Source organism: Lonchura striata, chromosome 8 (assembly GCF_050655825.1).
Source record: "Lonchura striata isolate lonStrDom1 chromosome 8, ASM5065582v1, whole genome shotgun sequence".
NCBI lineage: Eukaryota > Metazoa > Chordata > Aves > Passeriformes > Estrildidae > Lonchura > Lonchura striata.
In genome coordinates this window covers 22,367,498-22,381,741 of record NC_140710.1, presented here as the reverse complement: position 1 = coordinate 22,381,741, position 14,244 = coordinate 22,367,498, and the positions used below count along the sequence as shown (strand labels likewise).

The 14,244-nt window shown below is 39.3% G+C and overlaps 1 protein-coding gene across 1 annotated transcript in view; it reads right to left on the bottom strand.

Moving 5' to 3' along the window:
- Window positions 1-5,955: 5,955 nt before the first annotated feature.
- Window positions 5,956-14,244, bottom strand: part of LOC146766774 (uncharacterized) — a 27,726-nt gene continuing 19,437 nt past the window's right edge. Inside the window, exon 3 of the mRNA XM_085586036.1 lies at window positions 5,956-6,054. The gene's annotated coding sequence lies outside the window, so the exon portion shown is untranslated. The remainder of the gene's footprint in view (window positions 6,055-14,244) is intronic.

The following is a 14,244-nucleotide window of genomic DNA, read 5'->3' as shown; positions in this document are numbered from 1 at the left end:
GATCACTGCATCCTTATCACCTCCATGTCTTGAAGTAGTTAATCTCTGCATGTTTCCATCCAAACAATATCAAAAGTAGAACATGAGATCTGAGGGACTATATTGAAATACGGTAGTCCTGAAATCCTCATTTCCAAGGATCAATTTTTTTATTTATCTTTCAATCTCCAGAGAAAACAAAGCTAAAATTCCTCATTCAAGGACCTTTTACACATTAAAATGTAATTGCACTCCATAAACTAGTCCAAGCACATGTTGTTTCTGCTCTATTATCTCCTAAGTTTATTTAATGCCAACTGTTAAATGTGTAACTTTTTAATATAAGTTTCTATAACAAAGCATCACTGATGTGCAGTTCAAAAAGCATTGTGAAAGCTGCTCTCTGTCATTCATGGTTTGTTCATCACACCTAGTATTGCTTAAAAACACTCACTTTATATATATAAACAGGTCTGGGCCTGTTCTACGGGGTACAAACCAGGCAATCTGAAATATGCCAAGTGAAAACATTTCAATGAGCTTAAAGAATATTCCTGATACCAGCATTTACACTTTGAAGTACATTCATTGCTGTCACAACCAACTGCAATTGTTTGTTCCACTTTTTCTGAAATATTCTGGACATTTTTTTCCCCTCACATAATGTATAGTAAACTTGGCAAGTGGGGAGACACGGGGAATAGTTTTACAGAACAATATGTCATTTTTCTTTTTCACAGAACATATGTCAGGCACCAGCAGACTCAGGAGATGTAATCCATATGAGAGTTCCTCTAATGTGTTACAAAATACAACCAGAATCTTGCAAAAGGGGTTTCTTTCTTCAGTGTATAAGCTTGGGATGACAATGAGGTATAATCAAGCATTCAGTACACTTAAATTTTTAAAATTACAAAAAAAAAAAAAAGTATATAAGAAAGAACTCCTTTCCACAGTAAAACTATAGGGTATTTCCAGGCACTAGTTAAGTAAATAAAACTCATTTTGAACTGAAGGACCTTCTTAAAAGACTTCTAGTTTAGCCTGGAGACATGATATACTGCGGTTCTGATGTGGTGCAACTTATTTTTCACTTTTGGAATCTACAAACTGAATGAAAATCACGTACAGTACAGAGTGTATTACCAACCTTCTCACATCATAGAGATTGTTTTTGTGATGGATACAGTAGGGGATTCTTGAAATAGTTTAACTGCAGTGCCCATGCACTTACCCAAATGCCTGCAGTTGCTGCTGCTGTTTTCCTGAGACTGTCTCTGTTAAATGTTATCACTGAAAAATTTAAATTTCTCATCATGCAGTCATCAACTTGTAACAGCAGTAACCCAGAGAAGTAATAACATACTGTGCTTTATTGCAAGATGATTTCTGGCCTGCTGAGGAAGTCAACCAATATTCTCAACAAATCTGGGCATTTCCCATGACATTAATCTTCTTTCATCACACATATGACAGAGAAGCAGTCATCCACTGCCAGTAATGATATTTGTCTTACCTATTTTGTTGTGGACTTATTCAGAAACAAAGAGAGCAACCTCACTGCACTTCTCAAACCAAACACTTGCAGGCTTTCACTCCCTGCAACAGAAGAATCAGCTCAAACCACCTTTAATGCAAGCAACAAACCAGCATCCCTCCAGTCCCTCTGCTGTATGCAGCTACACAGGAGATCTGCATCACTCAAAATAATTACTGAAGTATGGCAGTTCTGCTTCTATAGCTACTCTTTTGCTAAACACATCCTGCACTTTAAAAACCAAGCACTAACCCCCGGTGCATTAACTAAGGACAGGCAAGGGATCCCTCTTTCCTGGTGACTGTTCACAGTTACGCATTTGAGAGAAAGCATTTCTAGAGCCAGACCATGAAAATGTCTGCCAACAGAGAATACTCTTCCTGATAGCATAAAATTGAAATCTAAATCTTCTCAGAGCTTTAGAAGAAGCTATATTGAAAACATCTGTCCTGCAGCTGGATTGCAAGGCAAATATGATCCTAGACAAGCACTGGTAGACCTGTGACCTGCACGGTCACTGTGCTGCCTTTGCTTCCTCTGCTGTCTTCTCCTAACACAGGGGATTTACCTCTGCAGAACCATAAAGGAGCCAGCTAACAGGTGCCTGAGAAAGAGACAAAGGGGCCTAAAGGATGAGTACTGGTGGTGGAAAATTTCTAAAAGGCTACTGACAAAAGAGGTTGAACATTCTTGTTTCCATATGAAGCACGACGCTTTTCTGCGACAAGCAGCAGCACAATGCTGTTTCCTACTTCTCCTTCAACAGAAGCAGAAAAATGTCTTCAATGTGTTATGATTAACTTACCTTAAGAATGGTTTTCTCTGTCCTTAGCTCTTTAGATTTTACTGCCTATTCATCTGTGTCTATTAAATAGTCACAATTATTAACATTATAGATAGAAAAAAAATTACAAAAGTACATTGAGAATGTTAATTAGAATTCTATTTTTCAAAGAACATTTTTTTAATATTCTCTGCAATCACTTTTGGGGTAAGAATTTTATATTACTAAGGGTTTTTGAAATTTTCAAATTTTCATGTCCAAATTGTGATCTGATTATATACAGTTCAGCTTTGTCTATTCTAGTTTCCCAAATATCATCAAAACTTTCTTTGGACTACTTTGGACTTTTCTTCCACATTGTGTTTTCAAGTTTCTTCTTTTTTGCAGGGAGTTAATTTTATTCTATGTCCAGCACTTTTTTTGCTATTTCTGAGCAGCTCTGCTGCCACTTGTTTATGAGCTCCATCATCTGTGCTCTTGCCATCAACTCTCTCCATGTTGGACTGAGGCACACATCATCCCTTGAGCACTGGGATAAAGTTGTGTTTTCCCATTTAAAAAAAAAAAAAAAAAATCATGATTTCAAAACCTTTCATTCACTAGCTTGTGTATAAACTCAAATTTGAGAATAATTGATCTTGAAGTGTCTGGCTGAATATACAGCCTGCCTGAAACAAGAGCAGGAGAGCTCCCTCTGTCCACTCCCATAGTTTGTGTGAATCCATGTGGATCCAGCAGGAGACTGATTCAGTGTGTCAGGGGTAGGGGATGGAGGGAGACCTGCACATCCACCCAAACAGAAACACAGGGTCCTCTGCTGTGGCTGAGAGCATTTTCCGGGAAAGAGAGAGGAGTGTGACGATGTTAAACCAAACAAGAGAGGAGAACACAAAGATCTCTTTGTCAAGTTTCCAAGACACAGTTGCCTTCATCCTTTCTTGGTGTGCAGAATGCTTCCCCTGGCCTCCTAATGAAGCTGCCAAACACCGCCCTCTTAATATTTCATGCATCATTTCACTGCATAGACCTTTCTGTCCTTGGCACTTGTCCTGTATCAGTTTTTATCCACTGTATCCTTACAGTCCTGGGGAGTAACTTCACCCATGAGGCTGCTGCTACAGAACACAGTGCTGCCTCTCCCAGTGAATCAGGAAGGTTTTACTCAGGGGCTTCAGGCTCTAAGAATGAATGTGATCTTTTCCATGGGTGCAGCAGCCTGACCAGATTCTCTCAGCAGGAACTGCAGCCAATAGAGGATCATTACCGCTTTGTTTTCCAAGTGCTAGCATTAAAAAAAAAAAAAAATAACAACAGAACCTGAGAATTCAACTGATAAGCTTGGCAACCCCCAATCAGCTGCTTGTATCAGAATTACAGAGAGCAAGCCAAGCCATGAAGTGGTGCAGGTCCCAGCATTTCTGCCCGTCGCGGCCCAGCCGCAGGAAACGCTCTGGGCTCGCTCAGATGCGCTCGGGCACCAAATGAGCCGCTGTGGTCTTTGCCTGTCTGCCCCTGCAAGTTCAGGATGAGGGGTTTTCTTCGTTTGTGCCTTGCAAATGTATGGAAAGCTATGCTGAAAATAAGCTTATTATGTTGAAAATAAGCTTTCATTTTTCAGAGCAGCTTCACGTATCTTAAAATCCATTTAAATCCAAAATAACAGACTGCACTTAAAGGCGGGGAATAGACATGTTGAAGGAGACAGATCAAGCCCCATATCATTCATACTAGCCCATCTTCAAAAAAGCCAGGTAATTTATGCCAGCTGATATTTTGGCCTTGCACTTTAAGCTTCCAATAAGAAATTAGGAAAACAATACTGAGAGCAATCAAGAGAGTTATAAAAAATATTTTAAATTGTTATTTTAAGATTTAATTTCTTGATTTTTGTATAAAACCCAAATGTTTACTAATCAGGTCAAGGCATGTGTCTATTCAGGAGCCATCTCAGTATTGTTGAGGAATTTGGCAAAATTCTCAGATCGATTTTCTTTTGTAGCATTTATTGCCAAAATGCTTTGTCATTTTCCAAGAAATGTATATTTCTTGGATCCATTGTCCCAGCTGGTTTATTGATTCCATGGTTCTCCTTTCCAAATCACTGTTCCAGCTCATTGATAATTCTATCCAGTGCTGGTTACACAAAATGTTGTTGAAAGTCCTCTGTGCTTTGAAAAGCCATGTGTTGACCAGTATTTTTAGTTAACAGATATACTCGGCCAAGATGACAATCTCCAAATTTTCTACTTCAGTGTTTTTTCCACAGAAGGCAATGAGCTGTTTGCTGCAATAAACTCTTCTGTTTTCCCATAGTTATGGCCACAATCCATGCTCTAAATCACTGTCTACATTATTTTAACATAAATCCTCTTTCAAATACCCTTCTAATTCAATGGCATGCTGTAAATCAAATACACACTATTATAACTGCCTTGAGACTCTACTGGAGCTCTTCAAATATAATCTTTAAAAGCACTGACTTTATGGCAAGCTTCAGGGTAAATTTACAGCATGATACACAAAGACTTAGTCACAGGACCAAATTCTGCATGCAGAGAAGCTTAATGGCTTTGTCTTCTCAAACACACAGGTGGTTCACTTTAGAATATATCTAGCCCCACTGAAGTTAATAGAATTATGTGTATGCTTAAGGTTAAGTATATGCATAAGTATTTTCAGGAATATTTCCAATATTCCAAATTATCTAGATAGCTGCATATTTAAAATCTTACCTTTGTAATCTGGCATACATTTTTCTCTCTTTCAAAGCATTTCGTGTGCTTTGGTGGTGACTGGCAGATTTTGTGGTTAGCAGAACTTGACAAAAAGAGAATCCACTAGCTCAGATCATTGAGAGCTTGGCTACATTAATCACACTTACTAACAGCATTTCTAAGAAATAGACCTGGGTGACAGCAGTCCCACGTGAACAGTCCCCAGGGTCAGGTTTAGCACTATCTCTGTTTGCTGTTGCACTTCAAAACACAGAAATACATTACAGGTTTGCAGCTCTTTCTTAAGCCAAATCAAGCACAGGCAAAGGCTACACCACTGTCTTTCTGCCCTCCCTCCCCCTCAAAAAAAAAAAAAAAAATCAACAGACACCCTCCCTCAATTCCACAACAAAATAAAAAAACCCTCAATGTGACCTCCATCCTTCTCTTTTTGTCCCCATTGACAAGAGAAGGCTACTTTTGCCAGGCAGCCTTGGAGTGATGCTTCTCTCTCCGCTTCATATACATGCCTGAGGCTTTAAACCCTGTCTACCCAGCTGATTAGAAAGGATACCAGGCTGACAGCCACGATGATGAAGACCAGGAACAGCATGAGTAATAGTCCTCATGGTTTGATATAAACTAATATATCAGATTACCTATTTTCCAAGAGATTTCTACTGCTGCACAGCAAATCCACTTTGAAACTGCAGCTGGTCTCTGGGCACACAATCACATGAGCAAGCCAGGATGAGTCCTGAACAACTGTGGTGAGGAGCAAACAGTTCACACTTCAAAACACAACTTTCTGATAATTTTGTCAGCAATAATAGGCTGTGTAAGAGACAGGATATACTGAAAAGGCTAAAAAAGTTAAACTGAATAGTATTTCTATAGCAGTTTTGCTGTAGAATAATCCAAGAGAAAATGTCTCAATGTACTTGCCTTCCAAAGGGGTCCCAAAGGAGGAGTCCAGATTGCAATTCATGTCTAGATTGTCTGATTTATGAAGATACTCATCTGCCAAATCCAGCAGCAGCCTGCAGAAATTAATCCCAACAAGCTAGCATTATGAGAAAGCTGAATGTGATTCTCTATCTCCTGGGCAGAGAACTAAAAACTGGAATATTAAATAACCTATTGCATAGCACTGAGCAAGACACTTGCAACCTCAGACCACAGCAATGATATTGCTGCCTCAGTATTTCAGATCAAACACTATCTTGGTCTGTTGCTAATTTCTAAAAAACATTTTTTTCCAGTTCAACAGATCTTAAGGAACACACCAACCTTCTACAATCTCCTAGTTGTTTACTGGGCTTTTTTAAAAAGGCAGTAAAATAGTCATTGTAAAATAGTTAATTATCACATAAATATTTATTCATTTTAAGGGCACCTCAGACAATAGCAGGCTTGAGGCCTGATGTAACCACTCCACTTGCAGAGCAAAGCTCGTGCACATACATAACCACTCTGCACTCAGTGAGTCTATACACAAGTATGTAAAGTCCTGGACCTGTGGCAATCTGCTTTAACTACTCAATAGACATTAAACATCCAAATTTATATTTGTATAAAGCTTCAGTGTAGTTGAAAATGGATGCCTGCCCTTACTGCCTTGTGTAATACAAGAAATTTGAACAGACACATGAAGAGAAATTTGCTAATGTTTGACTGAAGACATTATACAGGCACTCAGAACCGAGGGACCCTCACCCTCATCCCTGCAGATAGCATTAAGAAACAAAAGGTGTGCAACAAACCTATTACAGGGAGGAAGAATTATTTATCCATGATGTAATAAACTATCATGAGATAAGCAAGGCCAGCATAGTTAAAGATATAAAACTTTTCAAAATGTGGAAGAAGCACAAGAAGAGGTTCCGCTAAGATGACTTCAATAACCTACTACTGGAACTCACTCAATATTAGGGAGCTGAACACTAACAAGAAATCTATAATGAGCAATCTTAATTTTGCTCACATGAACCAGTGTTTTCTACTAATGATGCGAAAAAGTTATTCCTGAACGTGGCAGCTGGCAGATTTCTTTATTAAATAATTATCAAATTAACAATTAAGGTTACATTAGACTTTTAGAAATCACGCTATAAGAGAGTTGCACATGCAAAATAGTTTTGAATTAAGTTATCATAACTTGCTCAAGTTTAGTTAAATGGAAAAAGAAACATTTTTTTTTTGTCTCTAACTATGATTTCTATTTCATAATAGCAAATTTTAAGGAAGGGAAACTAAGTGAAAAAATTTCCTGAATTCATCCAGAATATTAACGCTAGACCCTTGGAATTTTCTTAAACAAAATTTGCTAAAACTACCTGGAATTGTTAAGTGAGGAAAACTCTAGGGAAAGGACTTCATAAGTAGCCACAGGATAACCAGTTCCAAAGGCATTTTAGGAGTAAGAACAGAAGTTGATAAACTGGAAAAGCCAACATACAATAGAGGAAACAAGAGATTCTCATGCCAGATGAGATTTCCAGTAGAAAGAAGCAAATGGTTCATCTAGCTTGGGAAAACCAAGGCTGGGAGGGAAGCTGATCCAATTTCCCAACTATCCTTGAAGCTGCTGCTACCAGAAGCTTTTAGCTTAAGTTATAATAGCAACAGTTCAAGGAACTGGCTAAAAAAGTAGTCTTCATGGAGATTTAAAGAGGAAATAAGGTTTCTTTTCAGAGAAGTGAATTATAAAAGGATAATGACAGTGCAGCTTCTTGGGTCAGGGAAGAAAACAGCAACTGAAAACATCACTCCAAACCTACAGCCCAAGCTCCTATCTTTAGCCTAGAGCTTTGCCCTATTCTAAACACCCTAATAAGTAAATGCAATTTATTGTGCTTTATCAAATTGTACAAGACATCTTCAGGGAAAACAATAACCCAGCTCTTCTGCATGTTTTTCTCAGAGTCAGGGACTGGAGCCATGGCATTTGGATGAAAAAATCTTTATTCTTGCCCAGTTTTCTTCTGTGGAGCCAAAGTGTCTGATTCTGCTGGCATCCAGTTTCAGTTCTGATTTCAGTCCTGTGAACCTGGTAACTCTGGACTGTGATCTTTTACACCACAAAATTTCTCACTGTCTTTGTAGCCAAATTTATCATCATCATTTCTCACAATAAAGCAATGCTGCTGACTGTTTCAGATCATTTCTCACTGTAGTTTCTGGCCTTCCTATTCTGAAGTTCACAGAACTGACATGTAAACTGGTTTTGTCCTTTACTCCTCTCTTTCCCCAGTTGTACAAAATCACTCTAAAGATCACGTCATCTGTTTCAGTCATCTTTGCTTTTGGAAAGTAATGCTTCAATATCCATTTCCTGATCCTATTCCTAAATGATCATGAATAGAAAAATGTGACTATAAATATGCCAGTATGAAGTCAATGCCAAATGACTCCTATGTCCCCAATGTCCTATATAATACGAATATAATCTACATTTCAAATCCTGCAAAAGGTTTTTGCATTTGCATTGTCACCACAGGCTCCATGAAGCTGAAACTGGAGTGCCTTTGGTTCTATAGCACTCCAGCCCATCCAACGGGAAGAGTGCAGCTTTAGATTTTTAAACAAAAAACCAGAAGGACACATTTTCTGCATGGCCTCAAGCTGCAACATAGGCAGACCTAAACTTCACATGGGTAAGCCTGTCTTATCCCATGGTCTAACAGAAAAACAAGGGACAAGCTCTCTTCTGACTTTGAGAAAAGAGTAGTGGTTTGCAAGAACATCAAGGTTTATAATGATTAAATCAGAGATGCAGACTTTGCATTATGTGATAGCTACATGCTCTTAATATTTCTCTTTAAGTCTTGATCTTTCACTTTTAATGTGTGCCTGGCTGAGAGAGCACCTCCTTTTGTTAAGGGCCAGGGAAAACAGATTGCAACATTTGCTTTCTCACAAGTTCAAAGGGGAAGGTGGGGGCGAAGCATTAACCTAGTGTATGGTGCTTGATATTTTTCTACGTTACCAGAAAACAAAATAAAAACCTGCACCAGCAAATTGCTCTTAAGTCATAAGGGTTGCAAGTATGAACAGCCTGATGGGTTAACAGACACCCCTACTTTTAATGGTAAATATGGCATTCAGCACATTTTTCCACTGATTTTAATGACACCAGGATTTCATCTTTCATTCTCAAGGATTTTCATTACACCAATGCATATATTACAGCCCACCATCCTTATGGGCTGCTGATGTAAGGAGTATCATCCCAGTCTGGAAAAAGGGTGATTTTTGATGAGGCCTTGTATATTCTCTGTTGCCCATCCAGCTTGTGCTGGCACCCACATCCTGCTCAGACAACACAGAGCCAAGGGACAGGGAAATTACACCTTTCCTAGTAGTAAATGAACATGCTCATCTGGAAGAACCTTTAAAAAGCTCTCTTTTTAAAGAGGAGGTAGTTTTCTGCCAATTCAGTGCTCTGAACAAGCCCCACAGATGGTGAGGCAATTTCCAGAGCTGGTAGAAAAGGAAGAGCAGGATCACCTCTGGCCAGTGGCCACTCCAGCAGCTCCACCTCTGAGGTGAGGGAGAGTTTTCCAGAGGAGCTAGAAGGGACTATAACTCAGCTACTGAGAAGTTCAGGCTCAAGAGAAATTGCCCAGTAGATGGAGATTTCTTTAGAAAACATGTAAATTATTATTTTCTGATGCAACAGCTGAACTTCTGTTTTAGGAGCAACTTATTTTGTGTTCTACTAGACCACTTATTTAGGGATTTGGCATGCTTACTTTGAGGAGGTGCTACAGCCTTCATTCTCATTTCAGCATCTCAGACCTTTGCTTCCTCCACACAGATGCTGAATTAGTTTCCCAAGCAGGATATTCAAGCACAGGGAGAGCATCTTCTTGCAAGCAAGCAGGAACACACTAAGGCAGGGATCAGATACTGACACAAACATTCCCTTTCAGACCTGTACCAGGTCACTGCAGTCTCCCCCAGGCCACACGTGGCTTTCTGGAAGCATCAGCCCCTCGGTCAATGAAAAGGGCCATTTGTTCCCAGTACCAGAGAGCTGCTACAGCACAGCACTGATGCTCAGGGGAGGCACTGAGCAGATGCTCTGGGTCACTATTTGGTGGCCTGGGCTCTGGCATTGCTCACTGCAGCTGTTCTGTTCTGTACATATTCAATACACTTAAAATCTGTGCTAGTGTCCCTGCCCAGCTGCCCAGCACACTAATGCCACAACAAGAAATGTATTGAAGTGAACAGAGCAGAAGTTAAGTCTGAATGGAAGGTGGCCCCATTTCCCCCATGACAAAAACTAGCTCCAGATGAGTTTTTCTCACTCATCTAAGCCAGAGGCTGCCCTCATGACCAGAGCCACCACCACTGAGGTTTTGCACTCCCAGTGCTTTCAGAAGCAATACAGCTTCAGCAGTTGCTTCCCTAACATCTAACTTTTCTTCCCCTCATTACCATGAGTGTTACATGAGGCCATCTTACAGCCCAGCACCAGGATCCTGTTTCTGGCCCTGAGGTATGTTCATTTGATTTGGCATGCCTTCACCTATACTAAAACCAAACGTGTGCTAATGCTACAGGCTGAGCACAGCTTTGCTGTTCTGCACACACAGTTACCTGTGCTGAGTGCCCACATGAGCCCCAAGTCTGGACTAATGCACAAGGAAGAGCCCTAGTCCCAGCCAGGGAGGATACCATGGACCCTTGCCAGGTTCAGTTTAATCCCCAGCAGCAGAGCAATCCATACTTTCCAAATGAAGAAGGACAAGTTTAGAAGATGCCATAGCAAGGCAGAAAATAACTATTTCATGAGAGATTTTGAAGTTCCCCCATTTCTTTTGCTCCACTGCAGAAACGTCACAGTTGGTTTCCTGCATCCCAGATGACTGACCAAACAGCTCAGGATCACAGAGCTACCCTGAGGGCAGTTTCTGGATTGTCACCAGGTACCAGAAAACTGTCATGTCAGGCTGTGTGTGACTTTGGATCCCTGGGTCTTGAATGCAAGTGCTAGACTAATCATCCACTTCTGTTTACTGAGGCTATTGACAAAGGGCACTCAAAGCCATTTAACTTGCATGGTAAACATAAGTGGTTCTGTAAAATGGGATTTTTAATTTGACTTGTAAAACGAGATTTTTCAGAAAACTCTGTGGCCAAGTTGCTCATTTTAATAGGACTTTCAATATAAGTTCTTAATTCAGACAAGTTTGAGGTTCTCATTCAATTTTCTAATCATGGTCTGAGTACACCAACAGGCTGTGCAGCCATTTCCCACCAGCTCTGCTGCTCAAAGCTGCTTGTGGTATAGTGTAGCTGTTCCTTCTAGGATTGAGCTTGCATGAAAAAGCATTGTAAGAAACTCCACTCCTTCACTTGGGGAGTATTATTTCATGGGTTTTTTAGAGTAAAAGTTTTCTGCTAAAAATCTTTGTCATGAGAGTGACTATAAAAATAAAGTTCAGTTTCCAAAATTCTAATAGTCTGTCAAGTATTAAAATCGTGTTTGAAGAGTCAGAGCAACTATTACTTTTTAATGATTCAAAACTTTTTTTAAATGCTTCAAGGTAGTTGCTATGGAGTACCTAGATCACCTGCAGCTATAGGAATAAGCATCCTGTAATGTATAATGAATGCTGAGGCTCTACTTAGTTTTGCCCAGGGCTTGTTTTACCTTAAAATGTTGGGGGTTGTTTTGGGGTTGATTGTTTCAGTAACATTTGTGGTAGTTTTAAAGGGCTTAAATACAGTCCAAGGAGAATTCTAGTGCTGGTGTTTTACATTTTTCTATAGTGAATACCAAACTCTTTTGCATAGTTGATATTCAACTCATCCCAGAGCAGTTTTAGCAGAAAAATTACCATTTATAACTTTATAGCTAGGACTGCTGGTAGGCAGAATAATGTGGAAATAGACTGATCTGCCCTTCCCCTGAGACACAAGAGAAATTAAAATGTTCCCTGTCCACTCCTAGCTTAGATGAGATGCTAACAAGAAGCAGGGAACCCTATACGCTGTCAAGTCCCTATTTCAAAGGGAACAGAACATTTACACTTTTATGAATAGTGCTGAGTGCCAAAGGTATTGGATAAACATACATCATTTCCGTGCAGTTTTATGAATCATTCTGTAGCATGGATTAATCCCAGATGGAATGGGAACATCACCTTTGAAATGAATACTGCTGTCTGAACCTTACTGACTTCTGCTGCCCAGAACCACCACAGCCCTTTAACATTCACAGAGAAGGTACAGCTCCCTGTCCTCTCTCATCTCCTGAGAGACAGCCTTCCTCCACCTGACAACCAATGCTAGTTTAGATGCTCAAAAAAAAAACCCAACAAAACAAAAAAAAACCACCACCTTAAGAACCCATTGGCTGCAGGCCTGCTGAACAGATTTTTCAAGCTTTTAGATATTTGAGAATACCATGTTATTTTCATGGACAGATGGACAATGTAAGTACAGTTAGGCATGAAACATTTGGTTTCTAAAGGCCCTTGCTTGCCTACACAGACAGGTAATTGCTCAGCACTTCTAGAAGGCCCAGAAACAGAGGTGTGAGTGCTTTTGAAAGCACTTCTTTCATTGAGAGAAGATCACCTACAGCCAAGTTGTTGTTTTGGCTTTTTTGGAGCAGCAAAAGGTACCTTAGCTTTGACCATACTTGGTCTGAGTGCCCAATTCAGCTCCAGCCACAACTCCTGAATTCCACCAGCCAAAATAGTTCAAATCCTGAAACATTCAATTATTTCAAGTAGTTACTACAGTCCTTTAAAGTTCAATATTTACTGGAGAAAGTAAACAGAAAGGTGCAAAAAAATGGAGCTCTGCTGCTTGATTCACCTTTCCCAACAGTTGCAATGCTTCTGTGTGAACTTTAGTGGGGGTTCAAGAAACCAAATACCTCCAAGCACAGCACCGTTACCTCAGTGTAAAGCAAACCAGAGCCAGTTAATTCTTCAGAACTAACTACTCTGGGAAATCTCAAAGATCAGTGACAGAATGGCTCACAAATTCAATGGGATGAGGACTAGGACAAGCTGTAAATAAGCATTAACTCCCAAAATACAGGATCCTATTCACTTACACCTACTTTAGACACACAGGATCTCCTAGACATCCTTAAAAGAAGTTTGCAAGTCAGTAGATAAAAGAGGTTTTTCCCATGGATGACAAAGGGAAATCTCATGCAATGACATCTCATGTAATAGCAGAGTTTAAAGCAGCATTTTTGGAGCATCTCTTCCAAGTTCTCACACCCTGAATTTTGTAAGCTGGTTGCTAAATATGAGGCATCTTTACAGAATGCTATGCAGAAGAACCTGAGTCCTCTCTACAAAAAGCTAATCATCCTTCACTAACTTCCAACTCCTGGTACACAGATAATTTTCAGAGACAAGTTTTCTTTTTTTTTTTCTTTTCCTTGCCAAAGGCCATGTGATTCATCAGTAGTCTAGGTTAGGTTTGTAATATATTTGCATTACCTGCCACAAGACCCTATTGCTGAAATAAAGGGCAAAAAGAGCACAAGAAAACCATCCAAAATAGCCATTCTCTCATCCATGTCTGAGAAACATACACTAAAATTTTTTATCCTAATAGAATATTTTTACTAAGATAATTTAAAAACCTAACCTTTTATCTACTAGCTAGCAATATGTTCTAATAAATACATTTTTCAATTCCTGTGCAAATCAGATTAATTATTTCACTATGAAATGAAATAGACATTTTTGACATGTCTTTTGCCCTTTAAAATTATTTTATTATTATGGGATTCAAGACACTGCCCCTTAAATCATACCAGGGGCATGTGAATGATAATACAAATGGAGCAAGGTCTGAAAAGACTTAGATAAAGAAATTCACTTTAATTTAGAATGTCTTAAAGCATAAGCTCAAAACTGTAAATAAGTATATAACTATTGTATATTAAACCAACTGAAATTTTAAAAAAGCATCAAAACAACCTTCCCAATTTATTCTTCACTTTTTAGGAAAAATATTTTAAGTATGCAATAATAAATCATTATCTCACATTTTTCTCATACTGAATGAGATCCACATATGTTTTCAGGGGTTATACAGGGTATCTAATCCTCAAACTAAGATCCTGTTCAGGGTCCCATCTTGTCTTCTACAGAGAGCTCTTACAGACTTGTAAAACAAATCACATTCTGTCACAATTTCCCAACACTTCTTAGTCACTTATAAGAAATTGGAGGGGAAAATATTAA